Source organism: Stenella coeruleoalba, assembly GCF_951394435.1.
Source record: "Stenella coeruleoalba genome assembly, chromosome: X".
NCBI classification, from domain to species: domain Eukaryota; kingdom Metazoa; phylum Chordata; class Mammalia; order Artiodactyla; family Delphinidae; genus Stenella; species Stenella coeruleoalba.
This window is the reverse complement of record NC_137152.1, coordinates 27,227,318-27,246,615: the sequence shown is the minus strand read 5'-3', so window position 1 is coordinate 27,246,615 and position 19,298 is coordinate 27,227,318. Positions and strand designations below refer to the sequence as shown.

The 19,298-nt window shown below is 39.8% G+C and overlaps 1 protein-coding gene across 2 annotated transcripts in view; it reads left to right on the top strand.

The window, feature by feature from the left end:
* LOC307180283 (uncharacterized protein) overlaps positions 1 to 19,298 on the top strand; it is a 516,275-nt gene that overhangs the window by 353,806 nt on the left and 143,171 nt on the right. The window contains exons 1-2 of one of the 2 annotated variants that reach the window (XR_013825714.1): positions 15,602 to 15,911; positions 16,618 to 16,736. The exons of the other annotated variant lie outside the window; for it this stretch is intronic. The gene's annotated coding sequence lies outside the window, so the exon portion shown is untranslated. Of the gene's footprint in view, positions 1 to 15,601; positions 15,912 to 16,617; positions 16,737 to 19,298 lie in introns of those variants that run through there. 2 annotated transcript variants of the gene reach the window in all.

Here is a 19,298-nt window from a genome sequence, read left to right as displayed (position 1 = left end):
AAAACCTGAGAACAACACAAATGTGCAACCATGGATGAATGGATAAATACATATGATATATTCATACAATGGGATATAACTCAGCAATAAAAAGAATACACTACCGATATATGCAAATACATGGATGAAACTCACATACATAGTACTGAGCAAAAGAAAGTCAAACACAAAAGAGGACAAACTGTATAATTCCTTTCATATCAAGTTCAAAAACAGCCAAAACTTTTGGGAGTATTAGCTAGGAGAGGGCATAAGGGAGCTTCCTGGAGTGCTGGATATATTCTATATCTTGATGTCAGGTGCTGGTTTCAAGGGGTAAAAATCCATCAAGCTTTACCCTTAAGATCTGTTTGCTTACTAAAATATTTTTTAAAAATAGAAATAAAAAGATTATGCAAAATTGTCAAAATGCCCTGTTGAATGAACACTTCCAGACAGGCTCATTCATTTCAAAGTGTGTAAACTTGGTCCCAGAGAATGAAAGCTTTTCTGAGTCATCAGGTCATATTTCTGGAGCTTCTCCATGGGCAATATATTTTCAGTGCTCTGCTCAGGAACAAGTGATGCTTAAAGGTAGATTTAGTGTCATCTCTTTTTATTGTACAGTGCCACATGGAAGCAGCAACATCTCATGACCCACATTTTGAGTTGAATACTCAGTCATATAACTAATAATTTTCTACTCATAAATACACAAGTTAACAACTTAAAAACAATCAATAGCCATCACAACTTACACAACTCCTTAAAAACAACCATTTAAATAACTATTAGCTTTATCCAATGCTGGAAACATTTTGCTGAACAAAATAGGCATCTTTTTTTCCCTGAGATTTAGGAAAAATTGTCTATATATACGTTATTTCATAATTTTTTCCAGACAGATGTCTTTTTTTTTTTCCCTACACATATTCTATCATTGTATGCAGACCCAGAAAAAAGGCATGGCCTCCATTTCCAAGCCATACTCTGAATGGGAATATTAGCTAGGAGAGGGCACAAGGGAGCTTTCTGGAGTGCTGGATATGTTCTATATCTTGATGTCAGGAGCTGGTTTCATGGGTGTAAAAATTCAAGCTTACTATTATCTACCTGGAAAGGACTATCCTACAAAGGTACACAAGATAGGATGGTGCTCTTGACCTGAAGAGATTCCGGCTATGAAGACATCTGCTGAGGTGTTGCATTTTGCTTTTGCTAAAGTACTGCACCATCCTCTGTTGCCCCAGATACAAAATGACACAGGGAATTAATTCCCAGGAATGAAGCTTAAGTCATGGCTTTTGTTTGTCTTTGGAATTCTTTTTCAACACTGCCTTTCTGATCTTTGAAATGGAGCAAACCCTTGGAATTAATTTCTGGAATTAATTTCCTGGAATTAATTTTTACACCAGAGGACATTCTTGAATACCATTTTTCTTTTGAGAGGGGTCTGTCCTTCATATTGTGGTCATGACATCTTACTAAATATATCATCTCTCCCAGTTAGAACAGACTGTTACAAACCAGGTGCTACTCTTAGGATAGAGAGAGTAGCTGAATGGCTGAAACAAGGTAGAATATAAAAGATGTTTCATGTCCATGGAAGTGGTAGAGGCAGAAAATGAATTGGATTCCTTTAAGATGAATCTTTTATGGATCAGCAGATTTATTTGGAGTTACTTAAAAAGGAGTTATTTCATTAGCAACTAACTCTGATCTATGTCAGCAATAAGGCATCCTTAGGTCATTTATTTCAGTATAAGAAGTCACTGCAGAAGAAATGTGATTATTGACTATCTAAGATGGAAATAAATATTGAGGCAAAACTAAGACTTTTTTTTACAGAATTATGGGTATTACACTTGATTTTAAGCTTCATTTAATCAAAGCATTTGGCTATTATACTTTGGTGAGTAAGTTTATGATCAGTAAAGATGAAATAATTATTTGTTAAAGAACACTAAAGCTAACACATTTTTGTAAAGTTTTTAGCAATGATTTAAGTACAATGCTTAGAGCTATTATATAAAGAGTATGGGAAATGCTGGTTGCTCAACTGATTTTTGACAAAGATGCAAAAGCAATTAAATGAAGAAAAAGTTACCTTTTCAACAAATGATGCTGGAGCAATTGGACATCTACAGACAAATATATAAAATGAACTTCAGCCTAAATCTCATACCATCTACAAAGATTAACTCAAAATGGATTACAAATATAAAATTTTAAACTATAAAACTTTTAGAAAAAACAAAGGAGAAAGCCTTTGGGGTCTAAGGCTGAGCAATGAGTTCCTAGACTTAACATGCTCAAGGACAATCCATTAAAGAAATTCATTAAAGAAAATACTAATAACAGATTTCATCAAATTTAGAAACTTTTTTTTTATAAAAACACTATGTTAAGTGGATGAAAACACAAGCTACAGGCTGAAAGAAAATAGCTGTAACCAAACCACATATCTGCCCACAGGATTACTATCTACAATATATTAAAACTCTCAAAACTCAACAGTAGGGCTTCCCTGGTGGCCCAGTGGTTAAGAATCCGCCTGCCAATGCAGGGGGCATGGGTTCGAGCCCTGGTCTGGGAAGATCCCACATGCCACGGAGCAGCTAAGCCTGTGCGCCACAACTACTGAGCCTGAGCTCTAGAGCCCATGAGCCACAACTACTGAGCCCACATGCCACAGCCACTGAAGCCTGTGTGCCTAGAGCCCGTGCTCTCCAACAAGAAGCCACTGCAATGAAGAGTAGCCCCCGCTCACCACAACTAGAGAAAGCCCGCGTGCAGCAACGAAGACCCAATGCAGCCAAAAGTAAATAAATAAATTTATATAAAAAAACTCAACAGTAAAACAACAACCAGAAAAAAAAAATCTGACTAGAAAATGCTAAAAAGATATGAAGAGGCACTTCATGAAGAGGATATAGAGGGAAAACAAACATATGAAAAGATGTTCATAATGAGATGTTACAACAATGCAAATTAAAACCACAATGAGATACCACCATGCCTCGATCAGAATAGTTACAATTAAAAATATTGGCAACGATATTTCTAGAGAGGCTGTGGAGAAACCTGCTCATACAGATGTTGCTGGAGGAAATGTAAAACGGCACAGCCTTTCTGGAATCAATTTGGCAGTTTCCTATAAAACTAAACATACAACTGCCATACAGCTCAGCATTTGCACTGTTGGCTATTCATCCTAGAGAAATGAAAATTTTTGTGCACACAGAAACCTATACATGAAAGTTCATAGTAGCTTTATTTGTAAGTCAAAACTGGAAACAACTCAGATGTTCTTCAACAGGAGAATGGTTACACAAACTGTGGCACATCCCTACCATGGACTGCTACTCAACAATAAAAAGGAACAAACTGTTGATACAGTAGCGTGATGAATCTCCAAAGAATTGTTCTGAGTGAAAAAAGCCAATACCCAAAGGTCACATACTGTATGATTCCATTTATGTAATATTCTTGAAAAGATGTAATTGTAGAAATAAATGGAGAATAGAATAGTGGTTGTCGAGTTTGAAAGAGATGGTAAGAATGAGAATGAGGTAAGCTTGGCCATTGAAGAGCAGCATGAGACATCTTTGTAGTGATGGGATTAGTCTGTGTCAATGTCAATATTCTGGTTATGATATCATACTATAATTTTGTAAGATGTTACTGTTGGGGAAACTAAGCAAAATGTATATGTAATCTTTCATTTTTACCACTGCATGCAAATCTACCATTTCCTTAAAATCTTTTTTAAAGTTTATTTTAAAAAATCATATTCACAATGCGTTTGTAAAGTGTGTCAGAAATTGCATTCAGAAATATTATGAATGAGTAATACTGAGATTCTCTTGGATGAAGATACCATAAATCTCCACTAAAAAGCATTTCTCTCAGATATAGAAAAAGGACATTACATAGGTATTTGTTCTATGTCTGGTTATATACTTGACCACCTCACCCCAGATTGTCTGACCCTGGTGTGGTAAAAGTGGAGGCCATGAACCTTCTGTATCCCTTATCCATATCCTAGTACTCTTGTGCTTCTTCTTTAAACAGATTCAGAAGGAAATCCATCTGGTAAGCTCATTCAGAGTAAAGAATTAGTGCCTGAATTTTAAATGTAAAGAAGAAATCTGTCAGAAGGATCCAGGAATAATACATCAAACCCAAAGATATGCAATACAGACAGACATCCCCAGTGATACGAACAAGCCACTAGAATGGTATTAGTAAGCAACACACATCATAGCAGCTGCAATTTGTCTCTCTCTGTACAGTTACCTTATTTCTCTGTCTGAAGTCGGGCCTTATTGATGGTTTTCATCATTTATTGATGCATACATTGCCGTCTCACAACTCCCAAATTTACCCAACTGAATATTTGGTACCAAAATAGATTCTCCCATCACAATGCCAAATTCCTACAAAAGAATCTGATGGTTTTTTCCAACGTCAGTTCCCTGCCCTTTATCCAGTTAACTATGGGGTCATGCAGGAGGATGAACGTGGATATTGAGGACTTAGATCTAGAGTCCAGTGACATTTAGCTTTTGAAAGCTATGATGCACTACACAAACAAATTGGTAAGAAGAGAATCACAGGCATGAATGAGGCACATAACTATAGATGAACCCTTTCTTGGAGTCTGAAAAATACCACTTCCTGGATAGCTTATACATGGAGTGGGGATGCCCTCATCTATGTGTTGTATAGATGGCAAAAGTTTCTTTATCAGTAGTAGGGGATGAAAGTCATTCATCAGCCTCTGTTAGTATCTCCCCTGTACTCCCTCAACAGTCAGTGTCAAGCACGTGACAACCATGCCTCACTGCAAACTTCTGCCTAAAGACTTTCTTTCACACAAGTGTAAGTTAATGCCCCTAGAAAGATAATGCTACTAGGGAACAGCCCTAAGCCATGACAAATGAGAAGCGGAGGATAAATACTAGACCTAACTCAAGGGAGGGGGGTAACTCTGAGATGTGTTCTATTCTGGCTTCCAGACACACCCCCTACCCCCAGCAAAAGTGAGCCACAGTTGTACATATTACTAACGTCTAAGAGCATATATTTCCTTTGGCTTCGTCCCTTCCTGTGTCCTGTCTCATTTCCCCAATGGCACTTCCTGTCATCAATTACCAAATAAACTACCTGCCCTCAAATTCCTGCCTAAGGGTTTTCTTCTTTGGTATGCAATGTAAGACAGGGGCATAGGACATAAATTGCCAAATGGCTATCTTCAGGGCTGGCATGATGGAGGGAAACAGGAGAGGCCAGTCGTTGGCAAAGGTAAGAGAGAGAGGCAGGAGCCGTGAGAAAGCTTCAGGTCCAACATGGACCTGGCTGAGTTAAGTCAGGGTGCAGAGTGTGAATACAGCTTGAACACTGGAGGAAGATCTAATCTATGCAGAGAAGGAAAAAAGAAGCATTGGAGAAGAGGGGGTAACGTCCTCAGCCAGATCATGGCGCAAGATCAGTAACAGACAAGCTAAGTAAGGCTCATCCCCTTGAAATCTCAGCAGATGGAAACACAAAGGGAGCAGGGCCCCGCTGGCTGCCTGGAGAAATGGGATTCATGTGGTCAGGGACCTGAGGTCAGGGGAACCTTTGAGGTCCAGGGGTGTGAATTAATCCATTAATCATACAGTCATCCCTCCCCTCAGTATCCATAGGGGGTTGGTTCTAGGACCTATTCCAGACACGAAAATCCAGGGATGCTGAAGTCCCAGAGATGGCCCTCCGGCCAGCCCTCCATATCTGCAGGTTCTGCATCCACAGATTCAACCCGCCATGAGTCATAAACGTAGTAGAACCGGTGCGTGCAGAATGCCCAGAGGGCCAACTGTAGTCTTAGTTCATTTGACTAATTGCTAACCTCTCTAAGCATTAAAATGCAGCCTTACCCACAGCCACATTAGATTACTGGCTAATGTTTTGCTTTCGATTAATGAAGAGCTTTTTATAATAGAGAAGAACTGTCTCCCTGTAGATATAATTTTAAATAAGGCCCTCAGTTTAAAAACTCTATAAAACACAGTATTTTAAGTCTTCACAACAGAGTTTTACTCAGGAACATGTTAATTTATAAGCAAAGATATAAAGATCCAACCATTTGATATTCAGTGAGGATATGCTAACCCTGGCAGAAAAGGGCATAGCAAATTACTTAGCTAATCCTAAAATGTGGAGACCAAGTCTCTTCTCAGTGATAGCTGATGAGGAGGAACCAGTTCCAATATCCTTAACTAGTTGATTGAATTGGAAAATTTTACATAGCTCATTAAATGTTAAGCATCTCCTAAAACAGAGCAAAAATAATTTTAGTAACTGATTATCATCTATATGTGTAAAATTCTGGAAACTCCATAGCCATTTTCACTTGAAAGTGGTTGGATTTCCGTCATCAATTAATTTGGCAAAACTTGAATAGAATGTGTAGTTTAAAATTATCCCAGAAACACCAGGAAAAATGGCACACATTCTGTCATTGATGTATCCCCTTTTACTCTACAAACTTGTCAATGAAAGATAAATTATAAAAATAAAAAAAGAGGGCTTCCCTGGTGGCACAGTGGTTGAGAGTCCGCCTGCCGACGCAGGGGACGCGGGTTCGTGCCCCGGTCCGGGAAGATCCCACGTGCTGTGGAGCGGCTGGGCCGGTGAGCCATGGCCGCTGAGCCTGCGCGTCTGGAGCCTGTGCTCCGCAACGGGAGAGGCCACAGCAGTGAGAGGCCCGTGTACTGCAAAAAAAATAATAATAATAAAAAAAGAATCAGAGAACCTCAGATAAGATAAACATCCTCATAGACCAGAGACAAAACAGAAAGCTGGAATTATAAAGTGAGGCTGAAGATCCATATTCCAAAGCAGGCAGCGGGAGGTATAAATTCACCTCCTTTGGGAAAAGAAGGACTAGAAGTCTTCCATGTGAAATGGAAAAACGGAGTCAGCTTCACTGCATAAATCCAGGGGCTATAAGTCATAAAAGTAAGGTGAAAAAAATACTGACAACTGCTGCCTGGGGCTACAACTTACATGGAGCTGCCAGGTAATGTAACCCTGAGAATATGGACATAGCCTCAGGACAGAGCTGCCTGTGGCTCACTAACCATTTCTGTATATTCTTCATACCCCTACCAGGGAGGAGGCCCAAGCCTTCATTATGAGAGCTGTTTCTCAACTAATGGCCCCAGGACATTCATGGAAGCAGCCTCACAACTTCTTGTCAGAGAGAAAGGAACCTAGAGAGAGAAAGAGAAAACAATGCAAAGCAAAAAAAAAAAGAAAGTTTCCCTTAGATAAGCCTGTGATCTGGAACTCTAAAATGCATGAAGAAATCTAATGTTAAGGAAGAGCCAAAAAAAATAAACCTTAGAACAGGAGTTATTTTCTAATGATGTAAATGTTATGAAATAGACAAATGTTTTAAAATAAGCATGGTTGGGATACTCAAAGGTGTGAGGACCTAACATCCATAAAAAGAACAAGCAAATATTACACAAAAAGTTACATACATAAAAGAGGGTGGGTGTAAAAAAGAATTAAATTGAAATATGGGAAACAAAAATATAATAAAAATAAAATTAATAGACAGGATAAACTCTAAACAGAACACCACTGAAAAGATTAATCCTGGCTGATAGCACTGAACACTTCACCTACCACATAGTAAAAAGATAAAAGAGATACATGCAAGAGCAGTTTAATATTCCCACAAGATCTATTGAGTTCTTTTAAACTTAAACTTCACTAATCTCTTTGAAAACATGTCCTAGCATACAGACAATACAGACAATGGCATGAAAAGAATATTTGATATTAGCTGAGAATTTTCTGACATTGAAGAGAGACAAAAGTGTTCAAATCAATAATGCACTTTGACTATCAAGTAGAAGAGTAAAAATAAAATAATAATAACAGGGACTTCCTTGGTGGCACAGTGGTTAAGAATCCACCTGCCAATGCAGGGGACACAAGTTTGAGCCCTGGTCCAGGAAGATCCCACATGCCACAGAGCAACTAAGGCTGTGTGCCACAACTACTGAGCCTCTGTGCGCCTAGAGCCCGTGCTCTGCAAGAAGAGAAGCCACCACAATGAGAAGCCCAGGCACTGCAACGAAGAGTAGCCCTCCCCCTCCGCAACTAGAGAAAGCCCACGTGCAGCAACGAAGACCCAACGCAGCCAAAAATAATTAAAAATAAATAAATGAATAAATGTTTTTAAAAAAATAGATCCACAGGTAGATACATAATAGAGAAATTTCAAGAAATCAAGGATAAAAGAAAAAAATTTAAAAGCTAGAAGAAAAATCAGTTTATCTAAATGGTAATGGCAATTTGAAGTGTATTTCTCATTATCAACAAGAAAGGACAGAGAAAATGGAATAGTAGCCTCAAAGTTCTGAGAGGAAAAACAATTACTATATGAACCCAGAGTTCTATACCCAGCAAATTGTAATTCAAAAGTAAGGGCAAAAAGAAGACCTTTTTAGAAATAAAAAGACTAAATGATGATGTTGCCACAAACAAACCTTATAATATTGACTTTGGTTAGAAGGAAGACCCTAAATAAATGCCATTTTTTTCTTAGTGCAAGTAAATTTCAGTAAGATATTTACAGGGAGATTAGATAAATCTCAAAACTTTCCCCAGACTCTCTATAATCCCCTCTTAACCTTTTCCTTCCCGGGGTGGGGGGAGGGTTGGGGGGGGGCAGGGAATACTCCATGTTGTCCAGTCTGTTCAGCATCTATGCCTTGCTGTGGTTGGCTTAATGGGGACAGGACCCCTGACTGATGTACCCTCACCCCAGAAGCAGAATCTAGATATTTCTCATTCTAACCAGTTTCTTCTCAGTTTACACCACTGCCTCTTTTTCTGTCTGTTCACTGCTCTTTAAATGTCTGTTTTTCAGGGTTGTATTCGTGCCCTATTTCTCTTGAATATTTTGTCCCAACATGTGAACTTTCGAATCACCTGGAGAACTTGTTAAAATATAGATTCTTTAATCTAGCCCCACATACACTGAATTGCAATGAAAGAGGGTGAACCTTATACCTGCATTTTTAGCAATCAACTCAGATAATTCTAATGCATACTAGAGTTTAAGAACCACCACTTTTATAACCTTTCTGTAAGCATTATCATGTATAGCTTTGCTTTTGACTCATAACAATTCACCAGTAAGTCACAAAATTTATGTCAGATTCAAAGCCATGTTCTAAGTTCCACCTGCTAACTGGCCATTTCAATATAAATGTCCTATATTTACCCATCTTCTAACCCCTTTATTTCCTGAGCTAAGAATGTGAATTACCTTAAGCTCCTCTGTTCCCACCTACATTTTTTCCCATGTTTTCTGTCAATCTCCAACGCATTTATCCTGAGCTCCAACCATTGCTTTACTGGTTCCTGGACATGCCAGTCTGAGAGTTCACAATCCCTTCTACATATGGAAGACTTCACATCCAGGAATATTCTTTTCAAAAGTAATCTGTACCTTGAAGTCTTTTCTCATTCCCCAGTCAAGCCCCCACCTCCGTGTTTCCACACCAAGGTCTCAACCACAGCACTTTCCATATGATCTGGAAACTACCTGCTTACACCTGTTTTCCCCACCAGTCAGGGAGCACTTGCAGGAAAGGTTTGATCAGGGCTCACTTGTTTTTATATCTCAAGGTTGAGTACAGAAACTAGCTTGGAGTAGTACTTAACACCTGTTTTTTAAGTAAGGTATAAACACATGAGCAAATTGATAGATACCTGACCAAGGTTCATTGAATCTACAAATTCCAAATCAGCATATGTGTTTTCTTAAAGGATAGTGTACGTTTCATGTGGATAAGATTCCCAGAAAACTGGTATCTTCCATTCTGCAGGAAATTCACATAGTAATGAACAAATTAGTGACCCTCAAATAAGAAACTCCAAGTAAAACCTTTTATTGCTTTTTCAGATTCCTTTTTCTATATGAAGCAACCAACATCAACACAATATAGTGTTCTTCTTGTCCTCTTGAGATAAGAAGTTGTTTGTGGACATGGGTAGACCTCTTCCTGGTTACTCCCCCTACTCCCCGTGTAACTGCTCTAGTCTCTGAATTGATTTGATGCCCTTTGATTTTAAGAGCCATTGATAGTCACAAGTGTTGGACAAAGAAATAGTGACAATATACAATGCAAAGCTTTCCTCTCCCTGAATCATTTCCCAACACCACTGGATTCTTAAAGTAAAATAAAATAAAACGAGGACTGGTCGTGCTTGAAGACTCTTTAAAGTTTTACTGATCTCATGTTGCTCCATAGGTTATCATAAGAACTAGGACCATAGCTATATAAAGACAGACATTCTGAACAACATTTCTATAGGAAATTGAAAAAAGTAAAACTGCCAAAGGAACATTTTAAACTCGTGATCTAATTTCAAATCCCTTACAATATTAAAATAATCCACAAATGATGGGTGAGCAGAGAGCATTTGACACTATGACCTTGCCTCTTACGTCTTTGTGACATTTTTGGTGCCTTGTGACATAGATCCATAAGTCTTGAGGATTCAGATATTTCTTGCTGTCTGGCTACACTGGGGACCATTTCAGATATTCAGATAAATATCATATTTCTAAACTAGGCAAAATATGAAGCTCAAATATCATAAAACAAATAAAGATTGAGAGTTATTTGCTATATGGTTCTGACAGTGAATAGGACTTTGGGAGATCACTTGACAATAAATATTAACTAGAATAGCTTGTACTTCAGATGCCTGCCAGTGGAGAGAGGAATCCAGAATCATCCTCCAAGTCCAAGAGAAGTTTCCACATTTAAAAAATTATGTGGCACTGTTGGTGGGAATGTAAATTGATACAGCCACTATGGAGAACAATATGGAGGTTCCTTAAAAAACTAAAAATAGAACTACCATATGACCCAGCAATCCCACTACTGGGCATATACCCTGAGAAAACCATAATTCAAAAAGAGTCATGTACCAAAATGTTCATTGCAGCTCTATTTACAATAGCCAGGAGATGGAAGCAACCTAAGTGTCCGTCATCGGATGAATAGATAAAGAAGGTGTGGCACATATATACAATGGAATATTACTCAGCCATAAAAAGAAATGAAATTGAGATATTTGTAGTGAGGTGGATGGACCCAGACTCTGTCATACAGAGTGAAGTAAGTCAGAAAGAGAAAAACAAATACTGTATGCTAACACATATATATGGAATCTGAGAAAAAAAAATGGTCATGAAGAACCTAGGGGTAAGACGGGAATAAAGACACAGACCTACTAGAGAATGGACTTGAGGATATGGGGCGGGGGAAGGGTAAGCTGTGACGAAGTGACAGAGTGGCATGGACATATATACACTACCAAACATAAAATAGATAGCTAGTGGGAAGCAGCCGCATAACACAGGGAGATCAGCTCAGTGGTTTGTGACCACCTAGAGGGGTGGGATAGGGAGGGTGGGAGGGAGGGAGACGCAAGAGGGAAGAGATATGGGAACATATGTATATGTATAACTGATTCCCTTTGTTATAAAGCAGAAACTAACACACCATCATAAAGCAATTATACTCCAATAAAGATGTTTAAAAAAATACAATAAAAATAAAATAAAAACAAAAAAATAAAATAAAAAATAAAATAAATAAATAAAAATTATGGTATTGATTTACTTCTCTCCCTTACTGCTAGATGCTATTTACATTGACATAGGACAAATCTCCCCACCCCAGTCATCTCAATGGACTGTTTTGGGATTCAAGAACAACTCTTGCGTGTTACCTTTTAGAAAACAGCAAAGAAGTAAAATATATATATATATATATATATATATATGTATATATATATATACACACACACACATATATATAGTATATTGAATATGTAGCAACAGTGTGTGACTGTTAATTCATCTTCTTGAAAATTCCACGTACACATGTACCAAAATCACTTTTACAAGATATACATCACAACCAATTAAACTACCCTAACATCCTATGTTCTTCTCAATGCAACGTGACTAAAACTTGATTGATCATCTCGTGTCTATATAATAATCACTCCCTAGTGTATACATAGAAGGGTTCATTAGTGTCAGATTAAAATTCAAAGACCACCAGTGGTGATAAAAACAAGAATTAACTGCCCTCCAGGCCAGTGCCTTGAGAGCCAGGAATATCACTCAAGAGATGGGTTCAGGCTTCCCTGGTGGCGCAGTGGTTGAGAGTCCGCCTGCCGTTGCAGGGGACACGGGTTCGTGCCCTGGTCCGGGAAGACCCCACATGCCGCGGAGTGGCTGGGCCCGTGAGCCATGGCTGCTGAAACTGCGCGTCTGGAGCCTGTGCTCCGCAACGGGAGAGGCCACACAGTGAGAGGCCCGCGTACCACAAAAAAAAAAAAAAAAAAGAGACAGGTTCACAGGGTCTCACCAAGTTAAAAGCAAGGCTGGATACAGCATAAAAAGAGAAAGATTTTCACAAACTAAGGTTCTGAGGGTCATGATTTGAATGAATAAGGAGAAGATGGTAAAGTCTCTTTGGGTTTGGTCATGGCACTGGTTTACATCACAAAAGTGTGGGCCCAGAGATCATACATTTACATTAGCAGAGATAATCTTTTTCCAATTGCATGTCAGACTACAAGTTCATGGGCCAGGACTTTGTTTCAATTGGTTCTGCACACCAACACCATACCCCTTGTGTCATGCTGGGCGCGTAATGACTGTAAAAAATAATTTTTGAGTAAATGAATGCAAGCACATAGGTTATGCAGATGCCACAACTTTGTATCATCCTCAGAAATATTTGCCTCCATGAATGATTATTTCCAAGTTGAGCACAGTGCTACGCTTTTCCATGTCAACGCTTTATCTCCAGGAGATTTTCTACTTTGTTATGGGTATTTGCATGGTTTATAACGGATTCTTTGTCTTCACTTTATTTTCACACTGTGTTCTCTCTGGACCCATATATAAATACAGTACAAAAAGGCCTTTTAAATGAAAATGATGTCAGACACTGAGAGAGTGTTCCCCCGAGGATGTACCTTCTAGTCCACTGGATTAAGGCTAGAATTTCACTCTGTTTTTATCTCTTTGTCTCAATTCTCATCTTGTTTCTGTTTTTAGTCAAGGATGTTAAGGCTTCTTCATCTTTCTCTCATGTGTTCATATAGCAAACTAAATTAAATACCCACTATTAATCCTTTTGTCTCAGCAGTTTGTCTGTCGAAGAGCCGCTTAAGCAATCCAATAAATACTTTAAGGGTGCAGGGCTAAGTACAGGTCTGACTGATGCTCTTTGGCTTAATAAGAACTTCTGATACATCAATAATTCTTATCTAGGTCTCTAATAATAATATCATCCCTGCATATGATAAGAAGATTCCTCCCTCTTTTTAATGTGTCATCTCTCCTCCTAAAGAAGCATGGGTGTGTGGGGAGTAAACCACAGTGTGGCATAAAGGAACAGTGAAAACTGGGGGATGATGTCAGAAGGAGAAATAAAATCAAGAGCCAGGTGGAATATCAAGGTGTCAGTTGGAAGAGGCTATTCAGAGGGCAGAACAGGTGAGGCCTGACAGCAACAAAAGCATCAGAGAATCCAGACAAGAGCAGCTACTTGAATTCCTTGCACGGGTGAGCATGGGAGCGGCTGGGAGTTCGATAAAGGCGGTCATTCTCAGAGAACTGCCTGAACCCCTGAGGCAGAGCTGTGGACTCATCTCATATTGTGATTGTAGCCCAACCAAGGAAAAGTGAGGGTGGACAAAGAAACAAACTATGGAGGGCATTGTCCCGAGCTGTATTACAGAGTGGTGCTTTTGATAAACATATTTAAATCCATGGTAATGTCTTGGAAACTGCTTTTACTGGTCCCAAATGTATGGTAGGTAGAAAAAGCCCTGAACTACTAATAGGGAGACAGATTCCAGGACTGCTTCTCCTACTCACTTAGGGCTTTTGATGCAAATGTTAAATTCACTTCAGATAACAAAACAATTAATGATCGCTATGCATAAGGAATAGCAGTAGGTAATGTGGTGGATACAAAGATGATTAAGTTCCTATCTTCTAAGGGCTCAGAAATAAAGTGAGGGAAACATTTACCCCCAAGTGATAATGAGGCACAGTGTGACAAGAACTGCAATGGTATAAAGCACAGAGAGAAAGAACTCGGATAGAAAAGTTAATTCAGATGGAAAACATCTGACATCTAAAAAACTTTCTGCTGGAAGAAGAATTTGAGCAGAGTTTTGAAAGACGGAACGTATGTTGCTGGGCAGGTATGAGACAGAAGTGTACTTTAAGCAAAAGAAACTGCACAAGCTAAGTTACTGGGCAAGAGATTCACTGTGACCTAAGCTCTGGCTTTAAGGCAGAAGAGGGCACAACATTGTGGAGATAAGACAGTGCACGGAATGGGGGAAGACTGTTGAATGATTTGGATTTCAGGCTGAGGAAGATGATCTACACTGTAAGTGATGAGAAAACCTTCACAAGTTTGTGAATATGACGGATATTAAAAACAAAAACTGTGAATGCATTGGAAAGTGACAAGCTATAGCAATTCAGACACGCCATGGTGTCTGACCAAGGCAGGTGCAATGAGCCTAGGAAGAAAGGGATCGTTACTCATGGTGCTAAAAAGGATGAATCAACAGGATCTGGAAAAGAAAAAAAAAATCAGAAAAGAGAAAAAGGAACTTTTTGGACCAGTTATTAAGTCTGTGGCTTTTAAATCACCTGTGGAGGGCTAGGTTCCATCTCTAGTCTCATGAATCAGATTGGCTTGAAGAAAAGGCTGAGGGGCGGGCTTCCTGCTCGAGTGCAGAATGCAGTCAGCAGGTAGTGGGTCCCTTTAATGCTCTCAGATATTGTTATCTGCTTCTTTCCAGATCTCACCCTCCCCTGAGCCATGGAGGTCCCGCCTCAATACCCTGGGTGCTGCAAGAGTGAAATGGGTTTCTCCAGCAGCATGGCACACAGCTGGGGAAGCAAGGCACCCTCTCACCCCCTCACCAACTTCCCTTTCCTCCCCCCCAGGAGAAGTCAGGGTGGGCAAGTTCAATCTCGCTGTGCCACCTTGGGGGAGGGGCGGCGCTGTCAAAATTCCACTTACCTTGTCTAATGCGTCCAAACTCGTTACTTTTTTTTTTTTTTGCTGCAACGAAGTGCTGGAATCTCTCTTTAGGAAACCAGGACTTCTACAAGGCTCTCTCGTAGTCCATAAGTCAGTGCCCTCCAGGTATTCCGGGACCACAGCCAAGAGGGGCTGAAGCGGGTTCATAGGCTCCTGCTGGTTCCACGGCCTCTGTCAAGGTCTGCCTGCCTGTTACCCGATTCCCCCCCGCCACCGTCCCCGCCTAGTCTATGGACATATGGTCTGCATCTCACAGCTGCCACAGAGGTACTTTTGTTCATAGATGGATGTCGTTTTAGTTGCTAAAAGGGGGGAGGGGGGCAAAAAGCTGGACGTTTTACACCACCATCGCTAATGACGTCACTCCACAGTTCCTGTTTTAAATATTTTATTAGGGCTTGACCTTTCTTTGAACTCAAATAAGTATTGTGAAAAGATTTCGACCTCAAATGGATGGAACCGGAGAACCTCACGCACGCGCCCTCAGAAGAATGGAACTTAAATGAGACTGGCTTCCTGCAAATGACTGATTTACCCAAGACCGAGACTTATCTCCTGACCAATGAACATCCGCCGTGAATCTCTCCCCATCCCCAAGCCAATGAACTTACAGCTTACTGGCTGGACTTCCTGCACTTTGCGCTCCTTCGCGATAAATACAGCTCATCCTGAACTCTTCAAACACTGGCCTGTAACTTGCAACATTGTGGCTTCTGGAATTCCAGTTCCTCTGCGACTCCCGAGTAAACTCAAGTTCAGGTAATTGGAGCTTGCTTCAGTTTACCTCTTTATTTAGGTTGACAGTACCTTATATTCCCTTAAACAAGTTAATTTTTTTTTTTCTTGCGGTACGCGGGCCTCTCACTGCTGTGGCCTCTCCCGCTGCGGAGCACAGGCTCCGGACACGCAGGCCCAGCGGCCGTGGCTCACGGGCCCAGCCGCTCCACGGCATGTGGGATCCTCCCGGACCAGGGCACAAACCCATGTCCCCTGCTTCGGCAGGCGGGCTCTCAACCACTGCACCACCAGGGAAGCCCAACAAGTTAATGTTTAAGTAATGGTCATGTGACAAAAGTAAAGGCCGATCTCCGGATTTTTCTAGGAAAAGCTTGGAAAAAAGGAATGTTCCTTTTAGGCATTAATCATGATTTTATTTTCTGTATTTTATGATGTTTTGATATCTTAAAAATCTCGCTGGCTGGAGAGTGACTCGCCCTCCCAGGGGAGATAGCAAAGCGCTCTAGCCAGGAGAATAGCTTTTATATTACAAACCAACCAGCCCTGAGTCTGTAGCCCCAAACACCTCCTTTATCTGACTCCCACTGACAAGCCGGTATTTCCTCTGCCTCATCCTAGGGCCAGGTACAGATAGCTAGAGACCACCCTATAGCCCAGATGCTGCCATAATTATTCAGACTAATCAATTCTAAACAACTTTCTCTGCTTTCTCTCACTTTTCCTTCAGAAACCCCATTAAAGGCTCTTGCCTAGAGTTTCCTCTTGCTTCTGTCTTTGCCACCTGACCAAAACCTGGAGCTTTCTCTTTGGCCCTGCACGGCATGCAGTGACTCCCCTCCGGAATCTGTGAGTATTATAAACTTTTTCCTTTCAAGCCTGGTTCTCATTTCCTCCTGTGGCCACACTCACTTTTCTGTACCATATCCAACATTTACATTCTTAGAATGCTTTACCCATCTACTTGAAGCTGAAAGGATGGAACAGGTGTACTAAAATGCCCCATGAAGGAAGAAACTGGAACTGCTAGGCAATCGAGTGTAATCTTGAAATGGAGCTTACACGGAGCAAGAGATGAAAAGAGATTCGGTCTTAATGACTTTGCTTTTATTCTAAATCTAACCATGGTTGAAGCTGCTTCTTGAGTTTTCAGTAATGTGAGCTGAAAATTCACTTTGTTATTTAATCCAGTCTGAGTTGGGTCTGTTGCCAATTGCACCACAAACAAACCCACCTGAGGGAGTGCTGAATGTGATGGATCCTACATTATTCAATTAGCTAAGCAGAAGTTAGGTGGAAGCCATTAGGAACTGATATTTTGCTTTGGTATTTGGTACTTTTTAAATATAATAGTAAGACAGTAGGTTAACATGTTACCTGTTTTATTTGGCACTAAAACCATGCCAGTGAGGCTGCAGCATCTGGGGTTTGGAAGTAAAAATTCAGGATACACCTTGGAAATTGTTGTGTAGGTTTTTTTTTTTTAAATCAGTTTCACGTGGAATGTACGGTGAACATTCAAGCTATAAATATATACATACATATATATTTTAATGTAAAACTTTAGTTCTCACTTGTTGTTTGAGCCCAAGCCTGCCAGATATATTCTCCTGGATATATATATCCAAAAATGATGTGGACAAACTGTAGATGAACAGAAACAAAATCATTATCTACTTCTCTGTTTCCAGTCTTTATTAATGGTACCAGCACTTTACAACTAGCCTGGCTTAGAAATGCAGAGACAGGTTTGACTGATGCCTCATTATGTTGCCTCTAATGACCTATAAGATGAAATCTCTATCTTTATTTGGTGTCTTTTTCTTACATTGATAATATCCTCATGTCGTAGCCATATTAAAATTCCCTAATGCCCAATTGCTTTATTTGCTCTCCTGTTCAAACATCTTTTAATATCTCCCCACAGCCAATAGCACCAAAAAATCAAATATGTACATTGTAGTCTGCCAGTTGAGCTTTTGCATAATATGACCATATTTGAACTGAATTGTCTCCTACTACTCTTCCACGCATACACCCGAAGAGAACTATTCACGGTTTGACAAAATCACCCCAGACATTTCCTGCTTCTGTGTACACTGTTCCTTCTGTCTGAAATGTGTCCCCTTTCATCAGTCTTTTATCCTTCAATGTCTAATTCATGTTTTATCTCCACTAGGAACCCTGTTCCATTTCTGTCTCAACTTTTTTTTTTCTTAAAGAATCTGAGAGGGGAACAGCATTGATTTATTTTTCTTTTTAATTCAGTCATTTATTTATTTATTTTTTGGCTGCATTGGGTCTTCATTGCTGTGCACGGGCTTTCTCTAGTTGCGGCGAGCAGGGGCTACTCTTCCTTGCGGTGCTTCTCATTGCAGTGGCTTCTCTTTGTTGTGGAGCACAGGCTCTAGGCACACAGGCTCAGTAGTTGTGGCTTGCGGGCTATAGAGCGCAGGCTCAGTAGTTGTGACGCACAGGCTTAGTTGCTCCGTGGCATGTGGGATCTTCCAGGACCAGGGCTCGAACCCATGTCCACTGCATTGGCAGGCAGATTCTTAACCACTGCGCCACCGGGGAAGTCCCTCTGTCTCAACTATTAGTGGCAATTTGTACCTCTCCCAATGTTGGTTGTCACATTCTGATTTGTAATTAATGTTATTTTTTATTTTACTCCCGCAAACTATAAATAACTATAGGATAAGAACTATAGGAGCTATGTCTTTAAATATGCTTCCCAACTCCAAGTTAATGCTTTAGAATTTTAACGAGTTGTTTCCATAATATTTTATAGGCATATTTAAATAATGTAGGCTCTTGACAATTTCAAAAATAAGTTAGGACTATAGCGTACTCAGTTTAATGTGTGAGTGTGTGTGTGTTTATATTCATATGTGTGTCATAAACTGATTCTGAATGTCAATTCAAAAAGTGAAGCTACATATAGTGTTTTGAACAACTGAAATATTACTGTATGTATTATTTCTGAGTGTATAGCAAATGCAATGTCAAAGAAGATAAAATGATTTGCAGCAAAGCTTCAAAATTAGAGTACTCAAACAAGGCTTCATTGCTGAGGTGAGCCTTGAAAAATCAGTAGGCTTTGGATAGGTAGAGTGGAAATTGGAGGAAAAAAAGTCAGGGGAAATAGGAAAGGCATGAGCAAAAGTACAGAAATGAAAATAAATGACGATGGTGATTTTGAAAAGGAATAGGAGGAGCCATGTCTGCTGACAACAAAGACTAAATGTGAAGGAGGAGGCATGGTAAATAATGCTGGATGAATAGCACGAGGTCACCTTTTAGAGGGCTTTGAAAAATGGTAGAGAGATTTGGACTTGATGTGATAATAATTGGTTATGCTTGTAAAATGACTTATAGTTTACAATGCACAATAGATTTTTTTCATTTAAA